General features: G+C 49.0%; 1 long non-coding RNA gene across 1 annotated transcript in view; it reads right to left on the minus strand.

Moving 5' to 3' along the window:
• Positions 1–358: 358 nt before the first annotated feature.
• Positions 359–13,650, minus strand: part of LOC118144111 (uncharacterized) — a 36,536-nt gene continuing 23,244 nt past the window's right edge. Inside the window, exon 5 of the long non-coding RNA XR_008476725.2 lies at positions 359–1,359. This is a non-coding gene — a long non-coding RNA (uncharacterized LOC118144111). The remainder of the gene's footprint in view (positions 1,360–13,650) is intronic.

A 13,650-nucleotide genomic window follows, 5' to 3' on the forward strand; every position in this document is an offset into this window, starting at 1 on the left:
GTACCACAATGTCAGGCAGCTCCTTAAGGCAGGGGCAGGAGGGCTCTAGAGCTGCCTCTACCTCCAGTTCTGTCCCTGAAGGGGGCTCTTCCCCTGAGGCTGGCACTGCCTCACCAGCTAGCCCTGGAAGGTCCGGTATTGCTGCATATGGAGCAGGAGCTGAAAAAGAAGAAAGATTCACCAATGATAGTCATTTTTCACTGGAATTCCCACACACAGAAACAGCCTCACTGAATTTAAATAATTCCAGCCTGAAAACACTGCACCCAGAAAGTCTCTGAGACTACAGGCCACCTCACCATGTGCCTGTGCTTTGAGAAACTCCAGAGGCTCCAGCTGGACAAGGACAATATGCAGATGTGGCCCAGATGGGATCACTGGTGAGGTCTGGCCTGGTAGGGCCTGCCCTGGGCTGCCCTGTGGTACCTGGGGGTGCCTTCGGCCAAATGGCTAAAGGCTCCTGGAATGAGGGATGAGCCTGCATCTGCATTGTGGGAAAAGTCTGTCACTCTGGGCCCTCCTGAAGCAGGAGCCTGGAGGTGTGGGGATGCCAGGTGCTCTGAGATCTGAGGGACGTGGACATTGCCCATCTCCACAGTCCACATCCTGTGCAAATAAATTATTCTTTTCACCCCTCCTTCAGCCTATCAATTTGGACACTTAAAAAGCCACCACAGCTCATCCTTGTAAAGAGGAAGGCCATTCACATCACATTTTTCAAATAACAGTAATAGCCGTGCAGAGTATAGAAAATTTCTCATCAATTATTGTACTTAGATTACATATGAAAGTGATGATATTTCTGATATGCTAGGTTAGTAAAATATATTATTGAAACTCATTTGCTTCTTCTCTTTGTATTTCTAATGCAGTGACCAGACAGTGGGATTCCCATGAGGCTCACATCATATTGGGACTGAACAGTGCTGGTTTCCCCCGCCTTCAGGGTACAGGGGCTGTGGAGTGACCTGGACATGGGGCAGGAAGCCCCATGTCCACCCATAGCACATCAGTGTGAACCCAGGGAGAGACGCTGGTGTAAGAGAGACCAGAACATGGGGTGAACCACCTGCTTGTGCAGGGGACTGAGCCCTCACTTTGAACCAAATAAGTTTTCTTTTCTATGTTCAATCCTGAACAAGAGGGCTTTTTGGACTTTTTTGTTCTCAGGTTTGTTCCCCTTCAGGTTTGGGGCTGTCTGGAATCCCAGCCAGGGGACACTGAGGAAATCCAGGAGTCTCACACTGGGTCTGTTGAAGTTCATCTGCTGGGGCCATCCCAAACTGCTGCGTATGACGATTTCCTTTCCTGGTGCTCAGATAGCTGCTCCGTGCACTTGCCATGGTTTCGGAGAAGAATCTAGGCGGGAAAACAGGATCGTGTATGTTACGATATTTAAATGGAACCTGAATCCATTAATATTTCTTTTAATATGAAACATTAAAAGAATTTTGTCATAGGTAATGGGGAAAGATGAAAACAGATTAAAAGTATTTTGAGAAAAACAAACAAAAATGCATTTATTAATATGTGTGTCTTCAGTGCTGCAGGGCTGAGAGAGAGGTCCGCTTTAGTTTGCCCTGAGGATGTGCTGAGATGGGGGAAAGCAAGAAGGCAGGAAACACGCATCTCTGCGACCTGACACGTAAATCACAGCGAAATGGAAATAAGTCTTTCAATAAATCAACCATTCACAATACATATCACTCTGGTGCACACAGAAAGTCCTATTAGCAAACTCCCTTTATCCTGCTGGGTCATACCCCCACGGATCACCTGTGTGCAGAGTGGACTCTGTGGTCCCCGTTTCTCAGGCTGAGAACCAGAGGCTGGGAAGGACAAGTCGCTTGCTCGTGAGTGGGAAGGGCAGGATTGGGAGCAGCAGATTCCGGCTCAGGACTGTGGCCCTAGTCGATGCTCCCTGTTCCCTCCACAGGGTCCCTCCCACATTTCCCGGTGTGGATGTGGTGCATTTCCTGGGGTGGCTGACATGCTCCAGGGATTCGGTGCTGCAGTCGCTTCAGCACAAAGCGTGGGGGTGGGGGTGGGGGTGGGGGATGGATGAGGCTGCACTGGGGAGACCAGAGACCAATGACACCCAGCAGAGAGTTCCATGGGGTGGGCAGCCCCATTTCCTGACAGTAGAGACAGCCTGGAGATGGGTGCCCAGCAGAGGGCACTGCAGGGTGTGCCCAGGCCTGGGAGTCACAGAGACACAGACACCACACAGCAGAGACACGGAGGGCCAGGAAGTCACTCAGGTGAGGGGCTTCAGCAGATCTTTCTCTCCTGAGCAAATCGGGTACAAAAAAATTAAGTACTTGCCATCAGAATAGACAAACGAAGACTTTCATCTTTTCAGCTGAGCTGCACTGTCAAGGGAAACAAATCTTTGAGCCCAGACCCAGGTGAGGGTGGGGTTAGGCATGGAGCTCACAACCCAGATTTGCATGGAGGCCCCGCCCCCCTCTGAGGCAAAAGAGATGAGACAGGCTGGGGTCAGGCCCAGTTCTGGGGTCTCAGGAGGCAGCGCTCTCAGGAAGTCTTCACCATGGTCTGGACTCTGCTCCTCCTCATCCTCCTCACTCAGGGCACAGGTGACACCTCCAGGGAAGGGGACTCAGGGACCTCTGGGCTAATCATTGGTCTCTTGCTCCTCAGGCTCACATGGGCCCAGCACTGGCTCACTGGTGTGTTTCTCCCTCTTTCCAGGGTCCTGGGCTCAGTCTGCCCTGACTCAGCCTCACTCAGTGTCCGGGACTCCTGGACAGTCGGTCACCATCTCCTGCACTGGAACCAGCAGTGATGTTGGAGGTTATAATGCTGTCTCCTGGTACCAGCAGCACCCAGGCTCAGCCCCCAAACTCATGATTTATGAGGTCAGCAATCGGCCCTCAGGGGTCTCTAATCGCTTCTCTGGCTCCAAGTCTGGCAACACGGCCTCCCTGACCATCTCTGGGCTCCAGGCAGACGACGAGGCTGATTATTACTGTAGCTCATATTCATATACAAGCAGTAGCACTTTCCACAGTGGTCCAGGTTCATGGGGAACTGAGACCAAAACCTGCCCTGGGCTCTCGGGCTCCCTTTCTGCTATGAAGATGCTTCCTCAGCTGGTGCAAGGTCTGTCACTGGATAAGAACATACGCACTTCATCTATTTGATTGGATCATGGGTTTGCCAAACACAGCCCTGTGTCACAATCACAGAACATTGATCTGCATGGCTTGCTCTGAGTTTTAAGAGAGCTTTCATATGTCAGGAATAGACTCCTCCTAAGGCAAAGTCTGAGAAAGAGGGAGGGGCAAGTGGGAAAGGAAGTTTGTATCAAAGCCGGAATATCCAGGGCAGACTCAGAGAGAAGGGTCCTCATACCAGCATTTGACTGAAGCCAAAACAGAAGAGAACAAGGAAGTTGTGAGAATAACAAATGAATAAACAGTTTAAGTTTTAAATATATTGAATGTTTTTATAATCCATGAAAATTCTAGAGCAGAATTTAACAATGGGATAAGGAAAAGAGCTTGAGATGTTAAACTATAAAGAGGCCAAGGCAAGTTGCCAGAAAAAGGTCCTGTTTTAAAACTATTTTAAGTCCACTAGAGCTAAGGGAGGAGTTTGCAGAATCAAGGTTTGAAATGTCATGCAGGAGGGGGCGAGAGTCAGGGGATGGGAAGACCCAGCTGAGCTCATCTAAGGGTGTTTACGTTTTTCTGGCCCTAGAGTTTTTGGCCGTCCCTGTACGACCAGGGCCTCAGATAAGCAGAGAGTTTATCTGCTTCTCTCCTCCAGCCATAGTTCCCGGTTCCCCTGAGCCCAGGTCAGGGCTGCTGTAGCCTTTGCATCCTAAGAGCCCATTTCACTCCCGATTGTGCTCAATGGACTGACCCAGAGTAAACAGTAGGAGGTTCCCCTGCTTCCTGACCCCGGGGTCTCTTCCTTTCAGTGGCACCAGCCCAGCCCTAATGTCCATCCATCTGTTCCTGCCCATCCAGGCTTCTGTGCTGCCCACTGTAAATGGCCACAGGTCACAAACTGATTGTAAATCTTGAGCAGATTGTCCTGACTCTGCAAAACGGAACATCTCCTCCCAGCACCAGGATGTCATAAGCAAGGCCAGCTGTGGGAAGGCAAGTGGGGGAGTAACGTGCATCACAGAGTGTAGATGAGACAGAGTAGCTCTGATGTCTCTCCGGATGGGTCAAGTCCCTGCAACTGCAGGCCCACAGAACAGGACTGCAGGCTGGAAGATGGGCTCCCTTTCTCCTGTATACAAAACAGTGCAGTGTGCAAGGTTGCCCACGTATAGGAGTGTGCCCAGGTGTGTACCCATGTGTGAGTGTGCCCAGGGTTGTGCTCATGTTCAGGAATGTGTGCAGGTGTGTAAATGTGTGTGCTCATGTGCAGGAATGTGCACAGGCATGTAAATGTGGGTGCCTGTGTGTGGGAGTGTGCACAGGTGTGCCCATGAGTGTGTGCAGGTATGCAAATGTGTGTGCCCGTGTGTAGGATTGTGCCCAGGTGTGTAAGGTACCCAACCATGTGTGGGAGTGTGCCCAGGTGTGCTCCCCTCTGTGAGTGTGCAGGTGTGTGAATAGGTACACCTCTGTGGGAATGTGCTGTGTATACCTGTGTGTGGGTGTGTGCACATGTGCATACATGTGCATGCTGGTGTTACCAGGGAGTGCTGCCAGTGTCAAATATCCCAAACTCACAATTTGTTTAATTTCCTCACCACCTCCCTAAGACGTGCTTCTGGGTTAAACGAGCTCATGTGGGCAAGGCCCACAAGCAGGCATGGCATGGCATGGGCTGTAGTCAGTGCTGAGTAAGTGTCATCGAATATTGTCATGCTTACATGCAACCTTGTCCAGGGTGGGCCACATGTACGCCCCTGTCTGGTCCTGACAGAGCAGCAGAAGGGGGACTCAGACACGACAATGGCCAGGGTCCTGAAAGCACAGAGACACCTTTCACCCCTGTGAGCTTCACAGACAACCGTGGGTATGGGATTCCTGTCATATCTTTAAGATTGTTCAAATAAGCACTGATGATCACTCCCATATGAGGTATGAGGAGAAGAATAATTCCATATGAACCAAACACATGAAGCCCACACTGAAGCCTGCCAAGTTCTCTCCAGTCCAGTGCGATGGAGGCTGCATTTTCATTGGGACTTTTAAGAGTATGGAGAAGGCCTGAGGAAACCAGGCTGAGCTGTGGGTGCCAAAGACAAAGGTCTGGGATATCTCACCACGGCCTAGGCCCTTGTCACCATGGCCTGCTTCCTGTCCTCACTCTCTGCACAGATGCTGCCCCCAGGCTAAGTCCCCACAGGACTATAAGCCTATTCCTGACCCTGAGCTAGCTCAGGTGATGCTTCAGGATATGGCGCCCTGAGAATGAGCCCAAAGTGTCCTCGACCTTCAGTTTCTGTGATTTCCTAAAGACTCAGCTACAACCAGCAGAGATGGCCATGAGACGCCTATCCCCCATCCGCCCGGGAGAAAGCAGAGCAGGCAACAGTGCAGAGAGCCAGCAGGAGCCAGGCCAGATCCTGCATCCAAAGCAGCCCCCAATACCCACACATTCTCCAGCTCTAACCTGGGGTACAGCCGGCACCTACTGCAGCCTGAGGCAGGCTCCTCAGCATGGCTAGCCCATGACCGGGGATGTCAGTGTGTCCATGGGACACATCCTTGCTGCCTGCCTGGTCCTCACACCCCCTCCCTCCCCACCTTGGTTAAGTTCTGCTCCAAAGGCCCCAGGTTCAGCACTCAGGATACTTGGATCGGTTCCTGGACTTGCCCCCGCTGCTTTCTGTTCTCCTGAGCCACTTAGTCTCTCAGCCACAGTGTTCGCTGCTGTAGTGAGGAGGCTTATACTGAACTGAAGAAGCTTTTTTCTTCATTCAACATTTAAAAATAGAAAAGAGATCAATGTTGTATTTATTAATTAAACCCCAATGAGAGGATGTCATTCAATGGCCTTCAGACATGGAACTTGTCTTTCCTCTGCAGGGAGCCCAAGAAAGAGGCTCAAAGAGAGCTTGTTTTCTGTATGGTGGGAGCAGTGGCCCCCAGCTGAGAATAAGCAGGAGAGCCTCAGTTTCATCAGGAAAACAGACTAGTCTAGTGCAGAAGTCCTCCTGGCAGAAACTCTGAGAAGTGTGGAATGAAATAAACATAAACTGGAAATTGATGGTGCTGACAATGGTGTTGTTAGCTCACAGCTAAGCTGCAGTGCAGGAGGCATCAGGTGACCGTGTGGATCACAGTTGCTGCTATTATGTGTGAGGTGTACCCATCTTCTTCCTAAGTGCACAGGAAGTCTGGGTCCCTGGAGGACGGTATGCACATCTCTCTGGACTTTGGAAGCTTTGCAGAAGCCCTCTCTCAATAGTCCTGATAGAACAAAACCACTAGAGGAGGGCATCTCAACCCTGAGACACTTTGACAGCAAATGCACCTGCCCCACCTCCCTGAACTGTGTGTGAACTCTCTGTGCTGGGCTGAGCAGGGTGGATTGGGTCACACTGGCAAAGAATGGGGCTGGACTCTCTGGTCCTCAACTTCAGAGGTGACAGGAGCTGTGGGGTCACCTGGAAGAAAAAGGCCCCGGGAGGGCCGAGTCTCCTCCACCAGCTGGGGGCAGCAGAGCTGCAGCCAGGAGCAGTGAGGAGCCAGGCTGGGGCTGCCCAGGTGGGGCAAAGAGGAAGCCCAGCCTAGGGATCAACAGGTGTCCAAGAATCAGTCTTCAGACTGAAAGTGAAGACAGTTCATCCTATCTTCTCAGGCTGCAGTGGCCACATTCTGAGGGTCAGGCTCAGGCTCATATAGTGTCACCCCAGGACACTGAGAGAAGCCCGCCACTGTAAAGGCCTCACCTGGGAAATGCAGCTAGAGGATCCTGGGCCCAGGTGTCAGCCTGGGCAGCCTCCTCAGGAAGGGGATACCCTGGGAGACGTGCCAAGGTCAATGTGCTCTGAGAGCGGGCACAGTGTGAGGGGATGGGGCCCCCAGGGCCTGAGTCCTTCACCCAGGATGGCTGCCTGAGCCTCTTGCCACTCTCACGGCCTTGTTCCTCCCTGTCCAGCAGTGTCCTGGCGAGCTGAGCCCTCTGTCCTGGACACTCCCAGATACACTAGACCCCTGATCCCTCTGCCTCTCCTTCCAGCTCCAGGCAGACTCTGACTCAGAGGGTGGCTCCCGTGCCACCCTCTGACCTTAAAGTTGTCCATGCTCTGTGACATGACAATACCAAAGGACTTGGCTGGAGTAAACAGGGACCACCTGCCCTGTGGAGCTCACTTGCTGTTCAAAGACCACGTCCCTGGGACCCTTATAGAGGCCATGGGGCCTAAAGTTAGATTCTCAGTTGAGTCTGCTGCTCTTTGCAAGTTTACATAAAACATTGATGAGAAAAACATAAATAGGTAACAGACAAGCTGAGGGGGCCAATTGCTAACTTCTTTTCTTTTCTTTTCTTTTTTTAAGACGGGGTTTCACCATGTTGGTCAGGCTGGTCTTGAACTCCCAACTTCACGTGATCCACCCAACTTGGCCTCCAAAGTGCTTGGATTACAGGTGTGAGCCACTATGCCCGGTCATTGCTAACTCTTGTGGCAATGGGGGTTGGTACAGAAGGAGCAGCACCATGGATGAAATGAGACCAGAGGCCCTGTTGACTCCACAGGAGTGTGTGCTTGATTAAAGGACCCAACTATTTCTACTGAAATAATTAGCAAGTGTTCTAGTGACACAGCACAGCATTTAGATGAAATGAATAAGAGGGGACTGAGTCTGAGAGGGACCAGGAGGAGGAAGACGATGGGTCTCTTGTGCACCTGCTGCTGAGTCAGGCGTCATTATGGTTTCACAGCAGGGCCCAGGTCAGCCCCATGGCCAACCTCCTGGAAGGTCCACAGCTCTGCCGAGCCTGGCTCAGGACAGACCTCAGGTCAGCAAGGCTTGGGACCATAGCATGAGGTCAGTTCCCAGGAAGGTGACTGTGATCACCGGGCTTGAAGGCTGAGGCTGATTTTCTAATGACAGATCCTGCTTCCTCTTTCTCCTGTCGCTTGTGCTGCCCCCACAGGTGGTTTGAGTGACATCTCTCCAGGAGGAGTCCCAGAGGATGTAAATTTACATAAACACCAAACACTGACTGCCCCCAAAAGCCTGAGAAGGATTAAGAGAGGCCTGGGGAGCCCAGCTGTGCTGTGGGCCCAGGAGGAAGAGCTCTGGGTGTCTCATGATGGCCTGGACTTCTCTCCTGCTCCCTCTCCTCACTCTCTGCACAGGTGCTGACCCCAGGCTCAGTCCCCACAGATCCTAAGTTGAGCCTGCCCTGAATCCTGAGCAAAGCATAGACACAGTCTCTGGGTGGGACTCCTGGGAATGGTTCCTTTGTCTTCAAGCTCCCTATTCTGTTCTTCTTTGCAGGCTCTGAGGCCTCCTATGAGCTGACACAGCCACCCTCCGTGTCAGTGTCACCAGGACAGACGGCCAGGATCACTTGCTCTGGAGATGCATTGCCAGAAAGCTATGCTTATTGGTACCAGCAGAAGCCAGGGCAGATACCTGTGCTGGTGATATATAAAGACAGCGAGAGACCCTCAGGGATCCCTGAACGATTCTCTGGCTCCAGCTCGGGGACAACTGCCACCTTGACCATCAATGGGGCCCAGGCAGAGGATGAGGCTGACTATTACTGCCAATCAGTAGACAGCAGTGGTACTTATCCCACAGTGATACAGACAGATGGGGAAGTGAGACAGAAACACCTTCACTCTCTGTGTCACCCTCTCTCTCCAGCCCCAACAGGACTGTGAACAAAGGTATAAGCAGGGCTGGTCCAGTTCACCTGGATCTGAGACCTTCAGGCTTCCCTTCCCTCCAGCCCTCCAGGCAGGCTCTGCAGATGGTGGGTCTGGATAGATTTTGAGGCTGGAAGGACCATGCTGTTCTGCTGTAGTCTGAACTGAGTGTGTCTTGGCTCAAGATGTCAAGATGCGCTCAGTGGAAGGACAGTAAGAGGGAGAGAGACAGCCATGGTGTGTTCATGGTCTCTGGTTTTCCTTCGGTGTGGTGACTGGATCTAATGCAATGCCTGTCCTCTGTGGCCCAAATACTTTGGATTATTTCTCTGAACGACTCATGTTTAACTGAGACCCTCACGCCCCAGCTCCGTGCATCCTGATGTTCTGAACAGGATGGTCTTTCCCAGTGAGCACTGTAGCATCCCTGACTTCCCACAGCAATTTCCCACTGAAAAATGCCATTGAGTACAAAGAATGGCTTCCTGCAAAAGTGTGCCTCCTTCAGAATGTGGTTCAAGAACAATGACTGCCTGAGGCCTTAATCTCAAAGACATGCTTTAGTTTATGGTGACCTTGAAATGCCTCCTAGTTGAGCGGTCAGTGGTAACACATTCCCAGTCACACGTCCCACACTTCTCTCCTGAGAGTATATCCTGACATCCTACTGCATGGACTCCTACACCTCAGAGTAGGATTCCAGGGACTCAACATATTAAAAAAAGAAAGTCTAATGGGGAGAGTATCAAAAAGGAGAGAGTTTCACAAACTGAAGTCTGCACATATTCATGCACTGATTAGCACTTCTGTGTGAAGAAACTCGTGAAAGAGAAAAGAACAACCCAAGACACTTGAGGGAACACTCCAGAGAGCGAGCACGTGCACACACACTCACACTCATACACTCACACTCACACACACACTCATACACTCACACATGCACACTCACACACACTACAGTCACAGAGAAAAGACCTGAGTTACAGGGCATGAAGTGGAGTCCCCAGCTGTGCCTCAGTACTGGAAAAATGTTACCCTAGACAAATGGCCACTAGGTCTCAACGATGAAAGTGTAAAAGTAAACAGAAAATACAAGCAATTTTCAAGTAACTTTCCTGAATTCAACAATAAAAGACAAAGGTAGAGAATGAAATGCAAAATAATTCTAAACCCAGCAGGAAAAATGTGCAATATCTTCATCCTGCCAATATTTCCTGCAAGGTAACCAGAAAATCTACGCTAATCATGCAGACAATTAAATCAATCCAAAGTGGCAATAAAGTTGCACACATGCTAGACCACATAGGCAAGGATACAAAAGCAACTCTTACAACACTATTCTGTTTTACTTGTTCATGAGGGTACAGGATTGAACAAGTGTGTAAAGTGGAGACATAAAAAATACAAAGGAAAGAGTCACCAATGTGAGTCACTTTCCAGTAGAATTTACACACACAGAAACAACCTCACTGAATTTAAGGAATTCCAGCCTGTAAAAACTGTCCCGCAACGTCTCTGAAACTGTAGACCACCTGACCGTGTGCCTGTGCCTTGAGGAACTCCAGAGGCTCCAGCTGAACAATGAGAATATGCAGATGTGGCCCCAGTGGGGCTGTCCTTTGATCAATGACAGGATCTGCATGGCTGGAGGAACTCCTGACCACCCACCCTCTGGAGCTCATGTCCTGTGCAGAGACCATGACCCTGGGATCCTCGGAGACACAATGGGACCTAAAGTTACATTCTCAGTCCAGTGTGATTATCTGGTGCTTTTTGCAAGTTTGCATAAAACATTGATGAGAAAAAGTGAAGAAATAAAGGAGGAGCTGATTCCACCAAGGTGGCTGAACAGGAACAGCTCTGGAGTGCAGTCCCAGTGAGAGAGAGGGAGAAGGTGAGTGATCTCCACATCTCCAATTGAGGTATCAGGTTCATTTCGATGGAAATGGTTGGACAATGGGTATAGCCCAAGGAGGGCAAACCATGGCAGGGCGGGATGCTGCCTCACCAAGGAAGTGCAACTGACTGGAGGATCGGGGACTTCTTCCCTACCCCCCACTCCAGTTGAGATACTGCACTTCTCCCATGCCCTCTGCAACCCACAGACCAGGAGATCCCTGCCAGGCTGAAAAGCACCATGTTACCAGTACAGATCTGAGTGGCAGCTCTGCAGATGCCACATGTTGCTGGCACAGAGCTGGGTGAATGTTTTGACTAGCACTGATAGAGCCTGCAGGACGGAGCTACCTGCTCCCCAGAAAGAGTGGGAGCTCAAAGCAGGGAGACAGGTGATATAGCTAGGCGGGTCCCACCCCCCAGAGACCAGCAAACTGAGCCCTCTCAATTAAGAGTTTTGCAGCCAGCACATCAGGATGATCGAGCTCGGTGAGGGGAAGGGCGTCCGCCATTGTTGAGGCAGGTCTAAACCTGCTTGTGTAAATGTAAACAAAAGCCAGAGGAAGCTTACACAGCAGCTGGACTGAGTCCGTGACAGCCCAGCAGTGCCTCTTCAGGCAGACCAGGAACGGACTGCCTGCTCAAGCAGCTCCCTAAAACCTGTATAACCAAAAAGACTCCTCATACAGTACAGCTCTGGCTGTCACCTGGTGGGTACCCTTCCGGGATGAAGCTACCAGAGGAAAGATCAGGCAGCAACACTTGCTGATCTGCAACCCCCACCGGTGATTCCCAGGCAAGCAACATCTAGAGTGGACTTTCAGCAGTCCTACAGCAGAGGGACCTGACTGTTAGAAAGAAAACTACAAAACAAAAAGAAATAGTTTCAACATCAACAGAAAGGATGTCCACTCAGAGATGCCATTTAAAATCACCAATTCAAAGATCAAATGTAGATAAACCCACTAAGATGGGAAGAAACCAGCGCAAAAAGAATTAAATCATGAAAGACCAGAGTGCCTCTCCTGCTCCAAGAGATGAAAACTTCTCATCACCAAGCAAACAAAACAGGATGGAGAATGAGTTTGATGAATTGACAGAAACAGGCTGCAGAAGGTGGGTAATAACAAACTTCTCTGAGCTAAAGGAACGTGTTCTAACCCAATGCAAAGAAACTAAAAACCTTTGAAAAAGGTTAGATGAAATGAATAACCAGCTTAGAGAAGAACATAAATGACTTGATGCAGCTGAGAAACACAGCACGAGAACTTCATGAAGCATACACAAGTTTCAATAGCCAAACCGATCAAGCAGAAGAAAGGATATCAGAGATTGAAGATTAACTCAATAAAATAAAACAAGAAGGCAAGATTAGAGAAAAAGAGTGAAAAGAAGTGAACAAAGCCTCCAAGAAATGTGGGATTATGTGAAAAGACCTAATCTATGCTTGATCAGTGTACCTGAATGTGACAGGGAGAATGAATCCAAGCTGGAAAGCACTCTTCAGGATATTATCCAGAACTTCCCAACCTAGCAAGGCAGGCCAACATTCAAGTCCAGGAAATATAGAGAACATGACAAAAATATTCCTCAAGAAGCGCAATCCCAAGGTACATAATCATCAGATTCACCAGGATTGAAATGAAAAAAAAAAAATGCTAAGGGCAGTCAGAGAGAAAGGTCGGGTCACCCACAAAGGGAAGCCCATTGGACTCACAGTGGATCTCTTGGCAGAAAGCCTATAAGCCAGAAGAGCATGGGGGCCAATATTCAACATCCTTAAAGAATAGAATTTTCAACCCAGAATTTGATGCAAAAATCTTCAACCAAATACTGGCAAACTGAATGCAATAGCACATTCAAAAGATTATCCATCACAATCAAGTAGGCTTCATCCTGGGGATGCAAGTCTGGTTCAACGTATGCAAATCTATAAATGTAATCCATCACATAAACAGAACCAAAGAGAAAAGCCATGTGATCATCTCAATAGATGCAGAGAAGATCTTTGACAAAATTCAACAGCCCTTTATGCTAAAAACTCTCAATAAACTAGGTATTGATGGAACATTTCCAAACATAATAAAAGCTATTTACCACAAACCCACAGCCAATGTCATACTGAACGGCCAAAAACCGAAAGCATTCTTTGAAAACTTGCACTAGACAAGGATGCTGTCTCTCATCATTCCTGTTCAATGTAGTATTAGAAGTTCTAGCCAGAGCAATCAGGCAAGAAAAAGAAACAAAGGGTATTCAATTAGGAAAAAAGGAAGTCAAATTGTCTCCATTTGCAGATGATATGATTGTATATTTAAAGACCCCATCATCTCAGCCCAAAATCTCCTTAAGATGATAAGCAACTTTGGCAAAGTCTCAGGATACAAAATCAATGTGCAGAAATCACAAGGATCCCTGTGCACCAATAACAGGTAAACTGACATCCAAGTCATGAGGGAACTCCCATTCACAATGGCTACAAAGGGAATAAAATACCTAGGAATACAACTAATGAAGGATGTAAAGGACCTCTTCAAGGAGAACTACAAACCACTGCTCAAGGAAATAAGAGAGGACATAAACAGATGGAAAAACATTCCATGTTCATGGTTAGAAAGAATCAATATTGTGAAAATGGCCATACTGACCAAAGTAATTTATAGATTCAACACTATCCCCATCAAGCTTCCACTGACCTTCTTCACAGAATTGGAATAAACACTTTAAACTTCATATGGAACCAAAAGAGAGCCAGCATAGCCAAGACAATCCTAAGCAAAAGAAACAAAGCTGGATGCATGTGCTACCTGACTTCAAACTATACTACAAGGCTACAGTATTCAAAACAGCATGTTACTGGTACCAAAACACAGATATAGACCAATGAAACAAAACAGAGGCCTCAGAAGTAATGCTACACATCTGCAACCATCTGA

The sequence above is a fragment of the Callithrix jacchus genome, chromosome 1 (genome assembly GCF_049354715.1).
Source record: "Callithrix jacchus isolate 240 chromosome 1, calJac240_pri, whole genome shotgun sequence".
Taxonomy (NCBI): Eukaryota; Metazoa; Chordata; class Mammalia; order Primates; family Cebidae; genus Callithrix; species Callithrix jacchus.